The 24188-nt window shown below is 43.0% G+C and overlaps 1 long non-coding RNA gene across 1 annotated transcript; it reads left to right on the top strand.

Moving 5' to 3' along the window:
• The first annotated feature begins 1565 nt into the window (after positions 1-1565).
• On the top strand, positions 1566-24041 carry LOC141409291 (uncharacterized). The gene is made up of 2 exons (XR_012429119.1): positions 1566-2012; positions 21745-24041. It is a non-coding gene; the product is annotated as an uncharacterized lncRNA (long non-coding RNA).
• The last annotated feature ends 147 nt before the right edge of the window (positions 24042-24188 follow it).

Here is a 24188-nt window from a genome sequence, read left to right as displayed (position 1 = left end):
TATATATATATTTATATATACATAAAATTTTTTGAGACTCTGTCTCAAAATATATATACATATATTTTTTGAGACTCCATCTCAAAAAAATATATATATATATTTTGAAATTTTTTCTGGACCAAACAGTGTCTGAGGTCTTCATTATTATTATTATATGGTGTGAAATGAAATTAGAAAACTGCTATCTTAGCCTAGGTTAGAAACTCAAATATATGTAGGAATGAAGAAAGAGAACAGTAAGAGCTGGGAGGGGAATGTGACAAGCTGGAAAGCTCACATCCTTCTGAAGGGAAGAGCCGCTGTTCAATTGCAGCTCACTGTTGCCACATGGGAGGCTCAGCCCAGCGCTATCTGATCATCTGATTTTTAAAGAGAAGCCAGAAATCCATGATTTTATGTAAAATATCCCAATCGCCTGCCAAATCACCTAAGCAAACAAACAAAAACAGTGTTGCCAAAACAAAACATCTCCATGGACTAGATTCAATCCATCCCTGAACCAATTTCTGGGAGGCAGGGAATGAAAGTGGGCTCAACCTGTACCACACGTCCATCTCTCTTCTCATGGTTCCTTAAGTCACAATCAGAAGAAATCAGACAAAAGCTACAGGTGAGCCGGGGAGCAGTGGCTCACACCTGTAATCCCAGTACTTTGGGAGGCCGAGGTGGGTGGATCATCTGAGGTCAGGGGTTTGAGACTAGCCTGGCCAACATGGTGAAACCCCCTCTCTACTAAAAATACAAAAAATTAGTCAGGCCTGGTGGCAGGTGCCTGTAATCCCAGTTACTTGGGAGGCTCCGGGAGGAGAACCAGGAGGCTCGAACCAGGAGGCAGTTGTAGTGAGCTGAGGTCACGCTATTGCACTCCAGCCTGGGCAACAAAAGCAAGATTCCATCTCAGAAAACACATACACACACACACACACACACACAAACAAAACAAAACAAAACAAAACAAAACAAAACAAAACAAAACAGACAAAAAAAAAAAAAAACAAAGAAAAACTTTAGGTGTCTGCTACAAGGCACAAATCAAAAAGACTAATACCACTTGAGCTTCCTACTGTTTTTTTTTCCTTGAGTCATGCATTATTTAGCTTGAAATTGGTTGATTTGAAAAAGAGCTTCTATGCCTATTATAAGCAGATCTTCCTTTACCCATATAGGATTTCTGCAACCTGTTTCTAAGAAGGAGGCAGCTGTTAATGAACCATGTGTTCCCACCTCTGGGTCTTGCCAGAACAATTCTGCTGAAGGAGACCCTGGTTCACTTCTCAGTAATTCTGACTTCTCAGGGACTGGCTTTTGTTTATTTTCCTCTCTCCAAAGCATACATATTTCATCTGGCAGCTTTTCCACATCAGCAAAATCCGTCGTGCCAGCACCAGATTCCTCTAGTGCACTAGCTCCATCCTGATTAACTCTATTTATATAATTTATTTTGGTTGCCTGTTTCCCATTTGGGAGATCGATACAAATTTAAATGAGAAGCGAGAGTATTTACAGCCACTTCAAGCGTTGATCAAACACAGGCCAGGATGCGGACATTCTGCCTTGGAGATGAGTCCCTCTGTGGGATCATCTTGGTATCATCTCACAAATGGAGAGAGATGGAGAAGGAGAAGAGGAAGCAGACAGAGGACGGGAAAAACGCAGGGAGGAAGAAAAGAAGAAAGGGATGGAGGGAGGAAGCAAGGAAGGAGAAAAGAGAAGGCAAGAAATAAAAGAGGAAAAGAAGTGGCTAGACTAGTTTTCCAGCTTTCTAGTTCAGTTGGCATATACCAAGCACTTTTAGCCTTTGGCTAAACTTTTATACACATATTTGCATGCTGAGATGTGTCTAGAAGTAAGTCACCAAAGTTTTTGCTTATATTAGTTCCCACGTAAAGCAGAGGACGCTGCCAGCTTATTTGCGTGTGAGTTTTTAGCTGTCAATGCATATTTCAAACAGCATTCAGGAACTGACTGCATAAATCAAGCTCTGCGGGGATGTTGCTGCCCTTCACCAGGTTGGTGTGCGATCCAGGATGTGATTTGATTTTCGGGCTTTCTCCTTAGCAGAGGCCAGCTCAAGGGCCCAGCCTTCATGATCTGGACCAAACTGTGCGTATTTCGGGGGGTGGATAGCGCATCCTTTTTGTTGAGCTGACGCTGCCTCCTTTTCTTTAGTTCTCTGTTTGGACACTGCCTGCTTTTTTTTTTTTTTTTTTTTTTTTTTTTTTTTTTTTTTTTTAAGAGGAGGTGGCGGCTGTAAAAAGTGTCTTCCCTAGAGACCCATGTGGTCAAAGAGGGAAGAGTCAATCAGGAAGCCTTTGTCATGCTGTGACTCTGACTTTCTTAGAAGGAACTCAGTTCTATTATTCTGTACTCACAGCCAGCTGTAGTATCTCCACCCATGGGGAAGGCTATGGTTTAATTAGTCAACAGAATTGGTCCATTTGGCTCTCCACTGGGAGGAAAACATGGATTTGTACATCAATCAGATACAAAAATCAATTCTGAATAGATCAAATATGTAAATGTATACAAGAAATAGGAAATAAAATAAGATGCTATATACATAAAGAGTTATTTTTATATGGTCTTTGGTTGAACAGATCTTAAAGGACCAGGATGGGGGAAGACCTTCCTAACCTAGACATAAAGTCCAGAAGCTATGAAATAAATGGTTCACAAACTAATTACAAACAGGTTGGGCATGGTGGCTCACGCCTGTAATTTTGCTAGGCTGAGACAGGCCGATAACTTGAGTCCAGGAGTTTGAGACCAGCCTGGCCAAAATGGTGAAACCCCATCTCTATTAAAAATACAAAAATTAGCCAGGTGTGGTGGGGCACACCTATAGTCCCAGCTACTTGGGAGGCTGAGGTGAGAGGATCACCTGAGCCTGGGAGGTCAAGGCTGCAGTGAGCCAGGATCATGCCACTACATTCCAGGCTGCCTGACAGAGTGACACCCTGTCTCAAAAAAAAAAAAAAAAAAAAAAGACAGAAGGAAACAAAAAAAGAAAAAGAAAAAAGAAGTAGGAAGGAAGAGAAAGAAAATAAAAGGAAAGAAAGAAAAGACAGGAGAAAGGAAAGAAGAAAGAAAGAAAAAAGAGAGAGAGAAAGAGAAAGAGAGAAAGAGAAAGAAAGAAGGAAAGAAAAACTGATTACAATGTATTTTAAGATCTGTTTGACTGGCCAGGCATGGTGGCTCACGCCTGTAATCCCAGCACTTTGGGAGGCCGAGACGGGTGGACCACCTGAGGTCGGGAGTTCGAGACCAGCCTGACCCACATGGAGAAACCCTGTCTCCATTAAAAATACAAAATTAACTGTGTGTGGTGGCAGGCGCCTGTAATCCCAGCTACTCGGGAGGCTGAGGCAGGAAAATCGCTTGAACCAGGGAGGTGGAGGTTGCGGTGAGCCAAGATCCTGTCATTGCACTCCAGCCTCTGTAACAAGAGCAAAACTCGGTCTCAAAAAAAAAAAAAAAAAAAAAAAAAAAAAAAAAAAAAAAAATCTGTTTGACCAAAGACCAAATAAAAACAAAAGACAATGACAGACTGGGATGGAACATCTGCAGGACATATGGTGCTCAAACTGTTAATATTCCTAATAACTAAATGGTTCCTACAAACTGAAGGAAGAAGATAACCCAGCTTAAAATTGGAGAAAATATATGACCCAGTAATACATTAACGGGAAGCCATGAAAACACTTACCTCAATCCACTGATCAGTGGAAAAATAGAAATTAAGGCACCTATATGGCACCATTTTTCCCCCATTAGTGTGGCAAAATGTTTAAAAAATTAATAACCTCCAGTGTTGGTGAGGATGTTGTAAGGGAAATGGCCATGCTGTAGTCAAGAGTAGGCCAAGGTAAACATCCGGCACAGCATGGCACAGTGGGATTGGAGTGCAGGCTCACAATCCCGTGCATTACATAATCACAGCTATGCAGCCATGTTATGGGAGAGCTCGTCACCTGCCTCTGAGTCACTTTTGTTCATGAGGTGTATAAATACCTCACTAGCACTGGGAGAGGGGGGCGCATAATAAAGCCATCTCTCACCTGCCTAAAGCTCCCCCCAACTCGAGTGTTCTTTCCACTACCCACCACCTGTCCACCAACTCCCCTCGGACCTCAGTTTGGGCTGGAACCTGATAGATGTGGAGAAATGGCCATCACGGCAACAAATGGCTGAAACTGCAAACTTATTTTGCAACATAATTAATGCAATATGTATTAACATTCAAAAGATTCTTATCATTAAGCCAGCAATTCCCTTTTTTGAAGCATGTATAGGAGAAATAAAAGCTATACAGAGGTTTATTTGTACAAGGACATGTATGCGTCTTGTAGCATTGTTTATGGTGTCCCCTTCCAAGGAGAGAAAAGGAAAGGAAAAGCAAGAGGGAGCAGGGGCAGACTCAGAGAGAGAGAGAGAGAGAGAGAGGGACAGAGATGGGGACAGAGAGAGATGGAGACAGAGACAGAGAATGGAGACATTCTCAACAAATATTTAGAATAAATTAAAAGCAACAAGCGTTAATAAAATAGGATAAATATTTGAGATAACTGATGTAGTCATTTAGAGGAATAAGTCAGATCTATGGGTACTGTCATGGAAGAACAGCAGTGATATGATAGTAAGTAAAATGCAAAAAATAACCCACAATTCAAAAGTACAGAGTAACAGACTTAGCTTAGCTTAGTTCATGGTATTGAGAATGAAGGTTCTAAGGTCAGCCTACTTGGATTCAATTCTCTCCTTCAGCACTTGTTAGCTCTGCAAGCTAATGAACCTCTCTGTGCCACGGTTTCCTCATCTGTCAACTGAGAAAATTACTGAGGCAATTAGATGAGTTCATCATGTAAAGCACTTAGAGCTATACCTGGTAAGCTTCATCATTATACTCTTACTATTGAAAGGGTGCAGCTAATACAGCTGATAGCCTACAGTTAGGCAACCTTGGGGCTCTAGTCATTGTCAGAATACTAAAGCATTTTCATACCAGCTGGTAAAGACTGTCCCCCACTATTCTGATTATTCTAGGCCCTTCCCTAGGCTCAACCGCGTACTCCAGGCATCACCATGGTCTAGCAAATAAAGGGTTAATACCTTGGCTTCCCAGTGGTCTCCAGATTCCAACTCCAGCCTAAGGCTTAGACCCCCTACCAATCTGGCTTTGAATTCTGCATATCACCTCTAACAACAGGGATGTATTATCTGTGTAAATTTTTGAAAACAATTAATAACTATAACAGGGAATACAATGCAAGCCTACATTTCTGCATCTTGGTGGCATTTACCAAAGCCAAGGCTGGCTTGTGTGATTTGCAAACAGCTGCCTTCCTCTCCTCCACCCTTCCCTCACAGAGGGTGATATTCAAATTACTCTCCACCTGAAGCTAGCACGGTAAATAATTGAACCTCTAAAAGAATATAAAGGCTTAAAAAAAAAACCCTTAAGTATTACCTACATAGGCTTTTACTGCAACCTACGGGGTGTCTTCCTCAAATTCACTGCTTAAAATCTCTTGAGCCCCAGAAGTCTCTTAGAATAATACCAGGAAATGAATACCCACCTGGTAATGCATTATAATTTCTAGGTCTGGCTGTGATGGAAGCCAAGTCCAGGTTTGTACAAGTTGGGAAAGAATAAAATGTCCCTGGTTCCAAATAAATAGCTGTGCCAATAACAGACTTTAATGTACTATATCCCCAGAAGCCTGAGAGGAGAGAAATGAGCGGGACGATTAGATAATCAGTCTAAAAGGGCAAATCAAGCCCCTCTAAGCTGGCTGTTTTATAGGTGGGCTTGTAAAATGGGGGTGGAGAAAATTTCGTTTAAAAATCAAGAACAATGAAAATGGAAGTTGCTATTTCAAGACTGAAAATATATGCACAGGCTACAGTGGATACTCTCCTGGGACCCATTTCACAGCTGAGGAAGCTGAGGTACAGGACAGTTAACTCTCTTGCCCATAGATCTGAAAAGCAATAACATTTGTTGAGCAGGGTGTGAAAGCAGGTGCCTCTGTCACTACAGTTCACAGAAGTCTGTAAAACGAGACATGTCTGTCTCGAGACATAGGGACACAGAAATGATGGTAAGAGAGGTAGGTTTCTGACATGTTTTGTGATCGGATTCTTTTGCCAGAGCCTCTGAATTAAAGATCAGACCAGTTTCATGGGCTAGCTCATGTCAAGTCTTGATTCATTTAGGGATAGCTGGTTGGTTTGTTCATTTTGCAGGGCTGAGTCCCTTCCCATCAACACATACACCCCTGCCTCGTTCAGGCCACATTTACCTGCTCTTTGCCGCTGCCTGTGCAGCGAGTGAGTTAGAGGTGAAATTGCTGCTAACTACTAAGAGTCCCTGCCCCCTTGCAACTGACAACAGATGACACTGAAATGAAAAGGAGGAAGGGAAGACCTCGTGAGTTCCTGGTGCTTGTGGAAGGAGGAGATGCATTATAATTATAGTTACAGAAGGCAGCGATTCTTCACCTCCTGAAATGGTTAGGTAACATTTTGTTTATAGGTTCCAATGTTCCGGGGCAAGATTTTCTGGGGATAGCTTCCCTCAAATTCTCAAAGGGATCTGTGGCACCAAAGAGGTTAAAAGTCCATTGTCCTGGGCGTATTAGTCTGTTTTCATGCTATTGATAAAAACATACTGGGCAATTGATAAAGAAAAAGAGGTTTAATGGACTCACAGTTCCACATGGCTGGGGAGGCCTAACAATCATGGTGGAAGGCGAAAGGCACGTTTTACATGGCAGCAGCAAGAGAGAAAAATGAGAGCCAAGCAAAAGAGGAAACCCCTTATAAAACCATCAGCTCTCCTGAGACTTATTCACTACCACAAGAACAGTATGGGGGAAACTGCCCCCATGATTCAATCATCTCCCACTGGGTCCCTCCCACAACACGTGGGAATTATGGGAGTACAACTCAAGATGAGGTTTGGGTGGGGACACAGCCAAACCATATCACATGGGGTCTCTAAATCAAATATGTTCGGACAGTCATCCCCATTCTGTCCTCCTTTCATTCAACACATACTGAGTTCCTCTATGGACACATCAGGGTCAGGTACAGGGATTACACTGGCAAATCTGACTGAAGCTCTTTCCTTCATGGACCTTATATTTTAGTTGAGGACACAGATAGATATTAAAGAATTCATCCAGTGACTCATGGATATGATGGTGTTAGGAGCTTCAAAAAGCAAGGAGGAAGTGAAATGAGGACCCATTTCTAGTCCACTCTGGGTTAGGGAAGAGTTCCTTGATATAGTGATATTTAAGCTGAGCTCAGAAGCATGAGCAGTTAGTAGGGAGGGGAGGGTTGAGGGAGGAGTGTTCTAAACCCTGGGTGCCCAGGGGGATCTGCAGACCAGCAGCATCAGCAATGTCTGGGAACTTGTTACAAGTGCCAGATGCTCAAGCCCTGTCTCAGATGTAATATTTTTTTTTTTTTTTTTTTTTTTTTGTGGAGTCTCACTGTGTCACCCAGGCTGGACTGCAGTGGTGCAATCCTGGCTCACTGCAGCCTCCACCTCCCAGGTTCAAGCGATTCTCCTGCCTTAGACTCCCGAGTAGCTGGGATGATAGGTGTGTGTCACCATGCCCAGCTAATTTTTGTATTTTTAGTAGAGACGGGGTTTCACCATGTTGTCCAAGCTGGTCTCAAACTCCGGACCTCAGGTAATCTGCCCGCCTGGGCCTCCCAAAGTGCTGGGATTACAGGCATGAGCCACCACACCTGGCCTAAAATCTTAAAATTTTTAAAAAATACTTTCAATTTTATTTTAGATTCAGAGAGAACATGTGCAGGTTTGTTATATAGGAATATATTGGATGATTCTGAGATTTGTGGTATAAATGATTTCATCACCCAGGTAGTGACCACAGTACCTAAGTTTTTCAACCCTTGCCCTCCTCTCCCCTCTCTAGTAGTTCCCAGTGTCTACTGTTGCCATCTTTATGTCCATGTGTACCCAATTTTTAGCTCCCACTTGTAAGTGAGAACATGTAGTGTTTGGTTTTCTGTCCTTGCATTAATTGGCTTAGGATAATGTGCTCCAGCTATATCCATGTTGCTGCAAAAGATATTTCATTCTTCTTTATGACTGTGTAGTATTCCATGGTGTATATGTACCATACACTATGGTGTATATGTACATGGTATATATGTATACCATGGTGTATATGTACATATATGGTGTATATGTCCATGGTGTATATGTACCATATACTATGTAGTATTCCATGGTGTATATGTACCATATTTTCTTTATCCAATCCCCCATTGAAGGGCACCTACGTAGATTCTACGTCTTTGCTATTATGAATAGTGCTGCTATGAACATGGAAATGCATGTGTCTTTTCTGTAGAACGATTTATATTCCTTTGAGTATATAACTAGTAATGGGATTGCTGGGTCAAATGGTAGTTCTATTTTAAGTTCTTTGAGCAATCTTCAAACTGCTTTCCATGGTGGCTGAATTAACTTACGTTCCCACCAACAGTGTACAAGCATTCCCTTTTCTCTGTAGCCTCGCCACCATTTGCTGTTTTTTCACTTTTTAATAATAGCTTTTCTGACTAGTGTGAGATGGCATCTCATTGTGGTTTTGCTTTGCCTTTTTCTAATGAAGAATCTCAATTTTTAACAAGATCCCTAGGTGATTGATATTTGCATTGAAGGCTGAGAAGTATTCCTCTGAAGAGAGGCAGGAGCATTTGAGGAACTGTAGGAAAATTGGTGCTCCTGAAACTCAGAAAGAGAAGGAGGTGGGGGAGATGAGGCTGGAGAGGCAGGAGCAGAGAACATCAGATTCCTGTAGCCATGTTAAGAATAAAAGAAACATTTGAGGGCAAATAAATGATTATGCTGATTATGCTTTTGGCAAGAACTTTAAAATAAATTAAATGTAATTTTTTTAAGTTCCAGAGTGCATGCATGTGCAGGACGTGTAGGTTTGTTACCTAGGTAAACATGTGCCATGGTGGTTTGTTGCACCTATCAACCCGTCACCTAGGTATTAAGCCCAGCATCCTTTAGCTCTTTTTCCTAATGCCGCCCCTCTCCCACCTCCCCACTGCAAAAGGCCCCAGTGTACGTTGCTCCCCTCCCTGTGTCCACGTGTTCTCACTGTTCAGCTCATACTTTTAAGTGAGAACATGCAGTGTTTGGTTTTCTGTTCCTCCATTAGTATGCTGAGGATAATGGCTTCCAGCTTCATCCATGTTCCTGCAAGGGATGTGATCTCACTCCTTTTTATGGCTGCATAGTATTCCATGGTGTATATGTACCACATTTTCTTTATCTAGTCTATCACTGATGAGCATTTGGTTGATTCCATGTCTTTCAGCAAGAACTCTTAAAACTCTAATTTGGTAGCTTGGGCTATGGGGTTTATATGTAGAATGAGTGAGGGAACCAGCTTTTGTTTGTGGTCACCTATCCCTCCTTCTGCACATTCCACACTTCATCTCTGTCTTCTCATCTGTAAAATACGGATAACAGCTCCTGTCTTGCATACTCCTTGGGCTGGTTGAATAGATTGTTCCCTATAATGCACATATGTCAGGTGGTCCAGTGCATAAGAAGTATTTAATAAATTAATTTACTTCTCATTGTTTCAAGAAATATTTATTCCAATTCTTTATTCTAAGCCCTGAAATAGGAACTGGAGATGTTACATTGAGCAAGATGTGATAGCCTCAGGGAGTCCAAAATCGCGCTGGGGAAAGTGGGGCTCAAACAGATGATATGACAGATACTATAACAGGCAAAGTACAGATGCCAGTAAGGATATACCGAAGATGGGTAATAGAATCCAGGGAGCTTGTCCAATGCTTCACAGAGGAAAGGATATCTAGGCTGATGCCAAAGAATGAGTTGAAATTAGCCAGGCAAAGTAAAGGAAGGTCTGCACATGGCAGTCCCTACTTGACATCTACAACATCCAGAAGCAACAAGGGATATCTGTCTAGAATATACAAAGAACTCCTCTAAATTAGGAAGAAAACAGAGTAAACCCAATGGAAAGATGCAAAAAAAATCGTCATCAGATGATTCAGTTATGGAGAAACCTAAATGGCTCTATGACCTATGAAGAGATGCTGAACCTCTTTAATAACCAGAGAAATGCAAATTAAAACAACAAGGTACTACTTCCTACCCGTCAGAATGACCAAACATTAGAAAGATGGTAAATGCCAAGAAGCATGAGCTGTAAGCTCTCCTTCCTTCCTTGTGCGAGTGTAAACTGGTAACACTATTTGGAAAAGTTATCTGGTGAGTCTTGGTCAACTTAAGTATGTGTGTGCCTTATTGCCTATTAATCTCTCTCCTAGGTATAAATCCTAGGGGAATGTTCACATACTCATAAAAGGATGAGTTTAGGGCATCAGCTTTCTTTGTAGCATCAAGAAGTTGCAGGCAACTCAGGTGTCCATCATTAGAGGATTGGCTAAGTAAAATGTGATAGACGCACATTATAGAAAATCAGACAGCACGAGGAAGTCACAAGCAATTTTGTAGAAAGCAAATTACATAGAAAGCAATTTGGATAGATCATCAAACAATGCTGAATGAAGAAAGCCTCAAAATGGGGCTTCCGACACAGTGCTATTTATGTTCATTAAAAACACTCACCATCAAAGTAAATCTGCATATTTTATAATATTTACAAATGCATGTCTAACACATTTCCCTTCCCCTAGGAAGAGAAATGGAACTGGGGACTAGGTATATAGAGGAAAAAATATATGAATAGTAAAACAAGACAATAATTGACCATATATGATGTACCATAGGCTAGGAAATTTGATTAGCTCAACTTATGCTCCTGAGATCCAATAAACAATCAATTAAAATGAAAGGGTTTCAGGCAGAGGGAATAACATGCAATTTGCAAAAGTAATGGAGGACATGATACATTCTGGAATGGAGAGAGATCAGTAGGGTTAGGACAAATAATGTAAGGCAGGAAGCGTTAGGGAAAGACCAGACATGGAGAACCCTAAAGCTATATGAAATAATCAGGATTCAGCCCAAGGGCAGTAGGGAGCCATTGAAGTGACATGATTGTGTTTTTAATCTTGCTCCAAGCTCCAGCGACGAGAAAATAAGCCAGCCCACTGAGTCAGAAGTGCATGTCATCTCTCTGTATTCGTGTGGCGTATTTATCAAGTATTAATGAAATAAGCTTTGAACATCTTAGCACCCAACTCATGAACCTCATTTTTTCCCCACTTTTATACCAATTATGAGATAGTCATTGACACTTTCACCAGTAACCCGGCAATGTCCAGAAACACATTTACTATTTGACCTTGGGCAAAGTCATCTCAACTCTGAATATCAGTTGCCTTAATTTCTTTTAACACCACCACAAGCATTTCCTATATCTAGTAGCCACTGGAATCAAACAGAAAGTGATTTTACATCTTCACAATAACCTTATGAGATAGATAGTATTCACATTTTATAGGAAGAAGAAACCCATATGGAGACAGAGATGTTAAGTAATTTGCCTAAGGTCATTAACCATTAGTAGATGCAGAAGTAGGCATTTCTGTTTATAAACTGTTTAAGAGTCTATTCTGCCAACCATACCTCATGGTACCACCCTCAGATGGTATTGCTTCCTTCAAAGTTTGTAGCATTGGAAGACCTTCTGTGTACAGTGTGTTTGGCAACACTGGAGCCTAGAAATCAATCTCAAATGAATGGCCTCTGGGCTACATTGGGACTGTATACATGTTTTCTTTAACCCGAGTAGTTTTATTTTTCTAATTCTGTATTAATAGCCTATATTTTGAAATCTGAAGATTTTATATAGAAATCCAAAATTTTGGTTTCTTGTGAAAAGTTGGGAAATTTGCTAAGGCTGGGCTCCCATTCCCTTTCAGAAAAATCCACTGGAGCTGAGTAGCAGCTACACATTTAGACAGGGCATATGCTCTCCAATTTTCCACAGTCCCCACCCCTCCCTAATACACTAAGCCCATTTCTCTCATTCCCATTAACTGCCTAGCCCGAATGGACCTCAACGTCATGACCTCTGTTGTAGGCAATAAACAGTCTAATCACTGAGAGGATGGGACAGGCCAAGGTTTTAAAAATGCAAAGCTTGATCTATCTCAGAATGAAAATGAAAATTACAATCTTTCTGGAGACTTATCTTCCTGGTCTCAATTCTCATTGGTCTTTCCCCTCTGACCTTTAATTTCATTTATTATGAAACAGCCAAGTGGCACAACAGAAAATACCATCAAAATGGGAGCACTGGGGTTGTTCTTTCAGAAGCTGAATGTTAGGCCTGGCTTTTCCAATAACTCCCTATTCATTCAAATCTCATTACAAAATGATTTTTAATCATCGTAGAATAAATTCACTCTTCACATCTGGAAATGTTAAAGCCCTAATTTAACAGCAACAACCAAAAAAAAAAAAAAACAAAAAAAACAAAAAAAAACCCCTCTAATTGATTTGCACTAAGAAGCAGAACATGGCCTGTGTTGTCAGATGTTCAATAATTTAACTGCAAATGAAGTGTGTAAAATACAATATTTGTGTCATAAACCACCCAGCTTGTCACATCATAATAGACTTTTGAAGAGTCATGTTTCACGGCACTGAGCAACATTATGTTGGAATGGTGGAGTAGACAAACTGAGGTTTACAGGTTCCACTTGCTTATGTAGAAAGTGATTGAGTCTCACTTCACCCAGTGACAGGAAGCATGGAAATACAGTATCTCTGGATCTTACCATTTCAAAGCAGTGTCTGGAATTCATCCTTCCAGCTGGATAACATAACTCTTCTTCAACCTTTCCTATGTTACAAGATGTATTTTGGATTACCTTACAAGTCTAGTGGGATATTGTGGTTCCTTTGCTATCACAGGCCACGGTAGGCAGAACAATGTCCTCCCCACCACCCCATCTTAAAGATGTCCAAGTTTGAATCCCTAGAATCTGAGAATACATTGGGTGGCATGGAAAAGTGGGAATTAAAGTTGCAGGTAAAATTAAATTGCTAATTGGCTGACCTGAAAACAGAGATTATTCAGATGGGTCTGATGTAATCACAAGGATCCTTAAAAGTAGAAGGAGACAGAAGAGGCAAGTCAGATGGAGACGAGATTATGGCAGGTCAGGGTGATGCAATGTGCAAAGAACTTGACTTTCCATTGCTGGAAGGAGGATGGGTCCACAAGCCAAAGAATGCTGGTGGCCTCTAGCAGCTGGAGAAGGCCAGGAAACATTATTCCCCAAAGCCTTCAGAGGGACAGCAGCCCTGTCAACACCTTGCCTTTAACCTAGTAAGATTTTTACTGGACTTCTAAGCTTCATGACTATCAGGTTAATACATTTGTGTTGTTTGAGCCACTTAAGTGGAAGTAATTGGCTGCAGCAGCAATAGAAAACTAATACATTGATACTAAAGCCATATCTGTGGGAAAACAATAGAGGAATTGGAATGCTGGCTTCTTTTGCTCAAAATTAGTAGCCTAAGACACAATCAAATGGTGTTACTATATTTCTTAAATTTTACTATGCATATTTGTTTTTCAAATTATAACATTTCTCACATTAGGACTTATCTCACAATTGAAGAATACATTGAATAGAGTGCTCTTCCCCAAATCCTTTTAGCAAAATTGAAAGCTGTCACTAAACAGACTGTACATTGTACAATCTTGAGAGCCTCAAAATGACACAAAAAGTATTCATTTTAAGGAATGCGCAGGTAAAATTCAATTCAACCAGCATTGATTATCTTGTTAGTACCAAGCACGCTGCTAAACGCTGAGGTAGGCCAGACTTGTTGTTTTTGTGACTTTCACAGGCAAATGGAACAATGACCTAAGAATGGTAAATTAAACTGAAAACTCAGACTGATGCTATGATTAATTCTCCAAATGCAAAATGTTCTGAGGTCAGCGCCTGTGCCTGCCTAGTTCATTTCCAAGTCCCCTGTATCTAGCATAGACACAGCCTAGCACAGAGTAGGTACTCCTTTGAATGACTGTCTAAGTGCTTTACATGCTTTATCTTATTTTCTAGCAGGTAGATTATATGGTATCCTCATTTTACAACTGAGGGAACTAAGTTTAGAAAGAGTAATTCATTTCCCCAAAGTCACACAGCTACTAGCAGCTTAGACCAGGGCTTCTCAGCATCAGTATCATTGATACTTTGGGCTGGATCATTCTTTGCTGGGGGCAAGGGGCCACCCTGTGCATTGTAGGATGTTTGGCAACATCCCCTGGCCGTTAGTCACTGGATGCCAGTAGCACAGTCTACTCCACTTGGAACAGTCAAAAATGTCTTCAGGTGTTGTTGAGGGGAAAAGGGCAAAATTGCCCCCAGTTGAAAACCACTGGCTTAGGCAAATGAGCATCAACACTCTTAAGTATGTATGTTTATAAAATATGTCCACAAAAGAGTTGGAGCCCAATTCCTCTTCTCTTGAGTATGGGGAGAACTTAGTGACCTGCTTCTAACAAATGGAATATGGCAGACACCAAAGGTACATGTACGATTAGGCCATAAGAGGCATTTTGGCCTCCTCTTTGTCCTCTCTCTTGAATTGCTGGTTCTAGGGGAAGTTAACTACCACATCATGAGAATACATAAACAGACCTAAAGCTCTGCATGGTGAGGAACTGAGGCCTCTTTTACAGCCAGTGAGGAGCCAAGCTACCCAGTCCATTGCTATGGAGTAAACTGTCATGAGAGTAGAGCCTCCAGTCTTGGTCCTCAGCTGAACCTTCAGATAAGTGACATCCCCAGCTGGCTGATGTCTTAACTGCAATCTCATGTGAAACCCTGAGCCACAGCCACCCAGCTAAACCACTCTTGGATTCCTGATGCTTGGAAACTGAGTGAGATAATAAATATTGGTGTTTTAAGCTACTAAGCTTTGGGGCATTTGTAACGCAGTAATAGATAACTAAGACAAAAATGAATGACCTGCTGAGGGAAAAAGTAAATGGTCCAGAATGACTGGTGTTTGGGGTGCATGGCAGAGGAGCATGCACAGGCTTGAGGATACAAACTGAGGCAGAGCTGAAGGATCTGAGTGCTTTGTATATATCGGGGCAAAATGGGGAGTCAGAACTTTGAGGCTGGGCACAGTGGCTCACACCTGTAATCCCAGCACTTTGGGAGGCTGAGGTGGGCGGATCACCTGAGGTCAGGAGTTTGAGACCAGCCTGGTAACATGGCAAAATGCCATCTCTACTAAAAATACAAAAATTAGCTGGGTGTGGTAGTGCACACCTGTAATCCCAAGCTACTCAGGAGGCTGAGGCTGGAGAATAGATTGAACCTGGAAGACAGAGGTTGCAGCGAGCCAAGATTGCACCACTGCACTCTAGCCTGGGTGAAAGAGTGAGACCCCGTTTCAAAAAAATAAAAGAAACCTTTGAGGATTATGTAGCACAGAAGTTGGCAAGCTATAGTCCAGTGGCCCGATCCAGCTCCTTTTGTAACACCCTTGAGTGATGAATGGTTTTACATTTTTTAATATTTTCCATCTATTTTCTCCAAAACAAGGAAAACACGAAAGGCCAAGGAGGGCTAGTTTGCAAAGGGACTTGAAATGCAGGCTCAGGAGTCTGAAGTTCTTTCTAGAGACCCTGGGGCCATAATGGAGCAACAGGACTTGTGCATTTTTCATTTCTTAAAAACACAAATCTGAGCACATCATTCTTGTGTTTGTTTCCTAATGGCTTCCCATTGGTTTAAGCATAAACACTGAACACTAAGAAAAGGAGAGATGGCCTTTCATTTTCTTCCTGCTGCCTAGCTGGTCAGCCTAATTTTCTGCTATTACTCCAGTATTGTGCCCAACCCAACACACACACACACACACACACACACACACACACACACACACACACACAGATGCATTCCCTCCAAATATTCCTTCTATCCCACTTTTAATCCTCTTACATACTGGGTTCTCCTGGGACTTTTACCTTCTAGCCTTTGTCCAGAATACCTCTCCCCATCCCTGCCTTTTGGGCTACCTATACTAATTGCCCCTTTTTTGAAAGTCTTCCTGGTTGGGCATGGTGGCTCACGCCTATAATTCCAGCACTTTGGGAGGCTGAGGCGGGCAGATCACCTGAGGTCAGGAGTTCGAGACCAGCCTGGCAAACATGGTGAAACCCCATCTGTATTAAAATACGAAAATTAGCTAGGTGTGGTGGCGTGCACCCGTAATCCCAGCTACTCAGGAGACTGAGGCAGAAGAATTGCTGGAATCTGGGAGGCGGAGGTTGCAGTGAGCTCAGATTGTGCCACTGCACTCTAGCCTGAGTGACAGAGTGAGAATCTGTCTCAAAAAAATAAAAAATAAAAAAGTCTTCTTATCCTTCTCAGTCTAGAGAGGTATCGCTCCCATACAGTCCCATTTTAGTCGGAGTAGATGTTTATCTCCACACTCATGAGACTGTTTTGTATTTGTCCATTTATGCAATTTCTCTCCCTATCTAGATGAGAGCTCTATTTATTAGCTGCATATTTTATCTCTGAAGATGGTCAATGTCTAATAAATGTTTGTTGAACAAATGAATAAAGAAACGATAACTGAGTTGCTGCTGACAGCTGTGTCTAAAGAAATCCAGGCTTCGGTGTAGTTTGGTAGCTGGGTGATTTGTCTTGGAAGGTCTCTGAAGAAAAATAAGCCCAGCATTAAGTCGCCTTATCTTACCTGATGGAGGTACATACCTTGCAGTGGAGCTGGACATAAACATGGATATAGCAGTAACGGGTTTCATTCTCTTCCACAAATCATCGGACCACTTCCCCTCAGAACAGACCAAGAGGCATTACCATTACTCTGAAACATGACCTCATTTCACTGACTCATGAGCAGAAACCCTGAGATGCCGGTCCCTTTCCACCAGTGTCCCTAATCTTCCCTCCTACGACAAGAAAAACAATAGCTATCCATAATCCTGATCATTTTCAAGCAACTTTGCCTCTGTTAACCGTTGAGAACCCCTGAAGAGCTTGTTGTGGCATCTGTCTGTTTTTGTGAACTGGGTTGGGCTCAAGGATACAAACTGGGCCATAGCTGAAGGATCTGAGTGCTTTGTATATATCAGGGCAAAATGGAGAGTCAGAACTTTGAGGATTATGTAGGACTGACGTTGGCAAGCTGTAGTCCACTGGCTCAATCCAGCTCTTTTTGTAACACCCTGGAACTTTGAACAGTTTTTACATTAAAAAAAAAAAATTATTACATTTTAGATGGTCATATGAGTATATAATTTCCTTTTTTTTTTTTTTTTTTTTTTTTTTTTGAGATAAGGTCTCACTCTGTCACCCAGGCTGAAGTGCAGTAGCATGATCTTGGCTCACTGCAACCTCTACCTCCTGGGTTCAAGCAATTCTTCTGCCTCAGCCTCCTAAGTAGCTGGGACTACAGGCATGTACTACACGCCTGGCTAATTTTCTGTATTTTTAGTAGAGATAGGGTTTTACCATGTTGGCCAGACTTGTCTTGAACTCCTGACCTCAGGTGATCTGCCCACCTTGGCCTCCCAAAGTGCTGGGATTCCAGGTGTGAGCTCCTGTGCCCGGCTTGGGTACCTACCTACTTTCTTAAATTTTGGCTCTTGGCTTGCAAAAACTAAAGTATTTATCATGTATGGCCATTTAAGAAAAAGTGTGCTGATCCTTGATGCAGAAGGAAAGACCAAGAAGCCCATGGAGTTGGGATGTGGAGAACAGACATGACTAGCATGGAATTTATTTATTTATTTATTTTTAGATAGGGTCTTACACAGCCACCCAGGCTGGAGTACAATGTGCAATCTTGGCTCACTGCAGCCACAGCTTCCTGGGCTCAAGCAGTTCTCCTGCCTCAGCCTCCTGTGTAGCTAGGACCACAGGCATACACTGCTATACCCAGCTGTTTCGTTTTTTTTTTTTTTTTTGAGATGGAGTCTCACTCTGTCACCTAGGCTGGAATGCAGTGGCATGATCTCGGCTCCTGCAACCTCTGCATCCTGGGTTTAAGTAATTCTCCTGCCTCGGCCTCCCAAGTAGCTGGGATTACAGGCACCTACCACCATACCTGGCTAATTTTTATATTCTTGTAGAGATGGGGTTTCACCATGTTGGCCAGGCTGGTCTTGAACTCCTGACCTCAGGTGATCTGCCTGCCTCAGTCTCCCAAAGTGCTGGGATTACAGGCGTGAGCCACTGTGCCCGGCCTATTTTTATTTTTTTATTTTTTGGTAGAGACAGGGGTCTCACTTTGTTGCCCACACTTGTCTTGAACCCCTGGGCTCAAGTGATCCACCTGCCTCAGCCTCCCAAAGTACTGGGATTATAGGTGTGAGCTGCCACGCCCCGCCTAGCATGGATTTTTAAGTTGCTTACGAGGGGGTGCACCCTGGAACACATATCCTCAGTATCCCCCAGAGAACCTGTGTTGTGTGCATTGGCCTTGAAGGCTTGTGAGTCAGGGATGCTTTGGTGGAGCTCAGCATAGGTGTCTGAAAAGACACAGCATACAGAAGAAGAGGCTCGTGAACAAGGAAGCAGCTGTCACCTGGTCACTTACGGCCAATCAGTTGATTGTCTTCTGGGTCTCAGGTCAGGCTTGCAAAGGAACAACGCAGACCTATCCTCCTTATCCTCGAACTCCAGCCTAAATGGACTGCAGCCAGCTGGGTGTCACCGCTGCCGTCCTTAGAGAGGGCTTTTCCCACCTTCACATAATCAGGAGGCTCCTTTCTTCCCGCAGGAGCCCATCAGTTGAAGTGCACGGCTGCTTCTTGCAGACAGCGCTCTTACCCATCAAGGGAAGATAATGCTCCGTGATCATTCTGGCTTTTCCAGGCTTCATGTTCTCGCTCTCCTTTCTGCCCCAGCGGAAAACGTAAGGTTGCTATTTTAAGACATCCTTTAGTATCAAAATACCACTTTGAGACACTTATGTCTTTCCTTTCAATAACCTCTTTTAAGGTATAAAGAACTTACTGGAGGGGCAAGTGGTGGCTGCCTATGGGAAGCAAGCTAAAGGGCTGCTCAGAGACCCTTCTGGTACTCCTGCTGTGCCAGGACATCAGTACTTTCCAACTCGTGATGCTGAGGATGGTGGATCTTCTTTGTCTTCTTCCATCTCTCGCCTTCAATGTCCTAGGCTGGGGACTAAGGGAAGGGATAATGGGGAGCCCAGGTTTCATGCAGATGGAACGCCAGCGTGAGAAAGGAAAGGCAGATACCGACCATGTGGACAAGAAAGCAAGACAGAAGAACAGGCAGTGAAAATACCTTTCCCTACCACAATCAATATAATTGAGTCTATAGCTGAAGGTAGTATTAGGGGTGGGTGTCTAATAATATCACACAAACTGACACACATTTGGGTGAATAAATCATGAGCAGAGTCCCCCATAATCTGCCCTTCTATTGATAATTAGTATTTACTGAGTGCTATATGTCAGGTCTGGTTTTAATCCGTTTACAGGATTCAGTTCATTTGCTGCTGGCAACGAACCATTGTTAGCCTGTATTTACGAAGAGGAAATGAGAGCTCAGAGAGGGTGAGCCACTTGCCCACTATCACACAGCTTATGAGCGGTAGAGCTGGGACTCAGACCCAAGCCTGACCCCAGAACCTGAGCTCATAACCTCTCCTTAGATAGGTTCTTCCAAGGAGTTTGCCTCCAGCAAACTGTGTCCTATGCCAGTCAGGCCACCAGCATATGCTTTGGAGAAACCAACTTCCATAGACAGCTGTCTAGATGGTGCTGATATTATAAATGGTATTATGAAAAAATAAGGATATGGCTTATAAATCAGGCAAAGGGAAGTTATGATTCTTCTGGACACCCTAATCTATCTCCCTATAATTGCCTGTATATGAAATGTCTGCCTGAGGTTATCAGCGTATTCCCTGAGTCGCCTGCGAAGGTAAGATTGCAATGTTAGCGACCCTTGTTACACAAACCAAAGCAATCTGTTCTATTTTGACACTCGGACACTCCTGGCTTGCAAAAGGGATGGAGTCAGGGACGGGCAGGCATTTGTCCACGTTCTTGTCCCAGACGAAAGTAAGAAGGGTTAACTGTGAGGCATGCTTACTGAAAATGACAGCTCTGGCCTCTAACTATACTAAGCAGTGGCCAGCAATCTTGGGGATACTTAAGGGAAAACCACAGCTCCATTTCTTTAACCCATCTTTAACCTTTCGTTCTAGAAATCCTAATTAAAAATCAATTCCATTTTTTCTTGTAGTAAATCTGACAGCAATTCTATCTCTAATAGCAGTGGAAAGATAAATGTCAGGTAAACTCAGCAGGAAAATGACATTTTCATTAGCAATTTACTGGGTGGGAAATTCCCACCATGATAAAGCATTCCTGAATAATACTAGGTAACCATCCCCCTAGGGCAGCTGCTAATTAATGGGGGAACACCAGGGGGATTAAATGTCTTCTACCCCGATGATTTGAATGGTCACAGCAGTTATTTTGAATGTACCCGCACTGAGAAAATAAGTCAGATCCCAAAACAATAAACAAAGTGACATAACAAGACGACTGCAGCCTATTGAAGTCCAGAAAAATCTAATCTGGTCTCCTAACAGCATTGCAATCTTTATTGTGACTGTATGGGCCCCAATTCATCAGCCCATTTCGGCAAGCTAGCCCCACCAGTAATCATTCACTTTCAGGGAAGCCTCTGAACAGGTATTGACTTTAGAGACTAGCAATTTATCCCGGGTCCTCTATCCCTCCATCGAGATTCTTTGGCAGTCTTTGAAGCAGACTGGGAAAGAAAAATTTGGTCCGTATGTGCTAGACCCCCAGAGAGCCTCCAGGGACAAAGGAAAAAGAAGGCAAGCAAAGTTCTCCATGCAAAAGGAGAATAAAACCCTGGCATCACATTTTGTCCCTGCTAAACCCCAACAATGTTCCCAACGATCGGTCAAATCAAGGTAGAATCATGAAGTATTAGTAAGAAAAGGGATGTAGGGGTAGGGTGTTTACATTTACGGAGGGGCTACCATATGCCCAGGGCTCCAAATAATTTTCTAATTAAGCCCATTGCAATATAGGTATAATTATTAGCTCTCCTTTTAGATAATGAAACTGAGCAGCCCTCTCCCCCCCTCCCCCGCTGAATGGCAGGGAGGACTGCATGGTGGCAAGGGCCAGGAGCAAAGTGAAACCGCGTTTCCAACAGGAAGGATGTGGACAGGTCTATAGACCCTGGTCAAAGCACCGTGATGAGAAATCCTACTTGGCTTGGGGTGCTGATGTCCACAGATGGATGGGGGAGAGACTTTATGCTGTGTATCTCAGAGAAGGCAAAGGGAAGATGTAATTAGATTTTACTATGGAGTCATAATTTCAGCCCACAGAAAATAATAAAAGTGTCAGAGGACCAGGCATGGTGGCTCATCCCAGCATTTGGGAGGCCGAGGCGGGCGGATCATGAGGTCAGGAGTTAGGGACCAGCCTGGTCAACAAAGTGAAACCCCGTCTCTACTAAAAATACAAAAATTAGCCAGGTGTGGTGGCATGCACCTGTAGTCCCAGCTACTCAGGAGGCTGAGGCGGGAGAATCGCTTGAACCCAGGAGGTGGAGATTGCAGTGAGCAGAGACCACGGCATAGTACTCCAGCTTGGGTGACAGACTGATCTGTCTCAAAAGAAAAAAAAAAGTGTCTGAACACAGCTCTCCCTTTTGCAGGAATGGTTACCTGGTGTTCTCTTCCCACAAGAGGCTTGGCTGGAGCTCTGAAGTTGAAGCAGGTGCCACTCCGTATGATTTCCATCTGTACTTATTAATGGTGAATAGGAGTCAGTTATGTAACTGGCATGTTCATCACTTTGTGGGCTTGGCCCCACAACCCATCTCTGAAAGAGCTTCCATAGAGCCTGCTGAGTGTGTAACGAGCCTTTTGATTCTACTTCTTGCCCATAAGATGACCAAGGATAGAAACAAAATTGAAATCTGAGTTGGGAGAAGCAAGGCATCACTTGGGGATGCAGAATATGGTCCAGGAGCTCTACACAGTTGCCGCTGGGCACTTGACTGAGAAAACAGACAATTCTGAGGCTTGCCCCGCTCAACCAGACATGGTCGATATGCAGAGAGAGAGAGAAAAGCAGACGTGCAAGCAGAAAAGTAGAAGGAGACGCACCCCTAAGATAGCCATGTGCTCCTGGCCTCCGAATTCCCAATTCCAGGCTCCTGGGAGATGTGGCTGAAATTCCTGCCCCTGAATTCTGAAGGCTGCTACAGTATTTGTTGGGTTGCTTTTGGTTCCAAGTGCCAAAAGAATCCACATAATTCAAACTAGTTAAGTCCCAACGGAGTTGAACGACTGACAGAGCTACAAACACCAGGCACAAATGGCTGCAGGTACCCAGACCATGTCCTCACGGTTCTCCTCCATCTCTTCTGCTTGCTTTTCTCTGAGTTGGCTTCATTCTCCAAGTAGGGGGCTCACCAAAAGCTCCCAGAAGTTCTGGCTTTGCAACAGCAATGGAGAAAACACCCCATGTTCCAAGTAGGTTTAGGAAAACTGGGAGGCTGACGCTCATTGGATGGTTTGGATCATCTATCTACCTATGAACCAAGACGCTACGGTCCTCCAGTCAATCCACCCTTAGAACTCACTGGGGAGTGAGTGAGGCCCTACCAAGCCGTCAAAGGGGACAGCTGGATGCTGTTAGCAGAGAACGAATGCTGGCAGGCAAACAAGAGGAACATCTGCCATGTCCCAGCCCTGCTTCAAAGAAACCCTTGTTTTAAGTTAGTCTGAGCAGGTTTCTGGTTGATGTCACCAATCAGTACTTGACTAAATATCTAGAAAAATGTGTTCAAAGTGCTACGTGTATGTGAGGGGGAGGGAGGGCAAAAGAAATGAGTAAGATAGACTTCAGTGGTCAAGCATCTTACCATTTTGTAGGGAAGATAAAGCCAATATATACAAATTACACATCACAAGAAAGAGATTGTTCCAAGGGGACAGAGAACCCCAGGATTTCAAAGGCTGTGATACTGGCTGGTCACCAAGGAAGTTTCTGGTGGTATTAACTTCGTGTGGCGCTTAGAGAATGGTGAGGGTTTGAAATAGGGAGAGTAGTTCCAGTTAAAGAATGGTGTCATCAGGCCGGGCACAGTGACTCATGCCTGTAATCCCATCACTTTGGAAGGCTGAAGTGGGTGAAGCACGAGGTCAGGAGCTCGAGACCAGCCTGATCAACATGGTGAAACCCCTCCTCTACTAAAAATACAAAAATTAGCCAGGCGAGGTGGCACATGCTTGTAATCCCAGCTAATGGGGAGGCTGAGGCAGGAGAATCACCTGAACCTGGGAGGCAGAGGTTGCAGTGAGCCGAGATCACACCACTGCACTCCAGCCTGGGTGACTGAGTGAGACACCATCTCAAAAAAAAAAAAAAAAGAATGGTGTCATCAAACGTTTAGAGGCTGACAAGTATGAGGTATGCAGAGATGATCGAACTTATCCCTAAATATCTCTTGCATCTATTTCTCCCCAGCTTTGTCACCACCAGCAGAGTCTAATGTCGCTCCCAATTTCTGGGACATCCACCCTTGCTCTACGCCAATCCAATTTCCACTTGCTCACCAGATGGATATTTGACAAATGCAAATTTGGTGAGAATTATTCCCTCCCTGCTTCTCAGTGAGTTTCCCATTGCTCTGATGATCAAGATTAAAATTATTCTCCAGCATCCTCCCTTCCTTGGCACGCCAGCCCATCTGCTCTTCTCTAAGTTCTACGAATTCTTGAAAGCTTCAGATTCACCATGGAGACCACCAGAAATGCTCCTCCCATCCCCGGTCCCTTTGCAGGGGGATTAATTGATGCCCTTCTTGCAGATACCCCCATAGGGAAGGCGATTTCACCCCGGGGAGTTCAAATTTACCTGTGAAGCACATACACTGTCACCCTATATTTTTCTTTATTGCTTTTATTGCAGTGAGTGAATAAATATTTTTGTGATTATTTCATTATGATGCTTTCCTCTACAACAATGTTTCTCAATGATGGCTCCATTGACATTTTGGACCAGGTCATTTCCTGTTTTGTATGGGGGGAATGTGGGGTGTGTAGGGGGTCTATCCTGTGCATTGTAGGATGTCTAGCATCATCTCTGGCT

This window comes from Macaca fascicularis, chromosome 20, assembly GCF_037993035.2.
Source record: "Macaca fascicularis isolate 582-1 chromosome 20, T2T-MFA8v1.1".
Lineage (NCBI taxonomy): Eukaryota > Metazoa > Chordata > Mammalia > Primates > Cercopithecidae > Macaca > Macaca fascicularis.
Note: the sequence above shows the minus strand (reverse complement) of the source record. Positions and strands in the feature narration are given on the sequence as shown.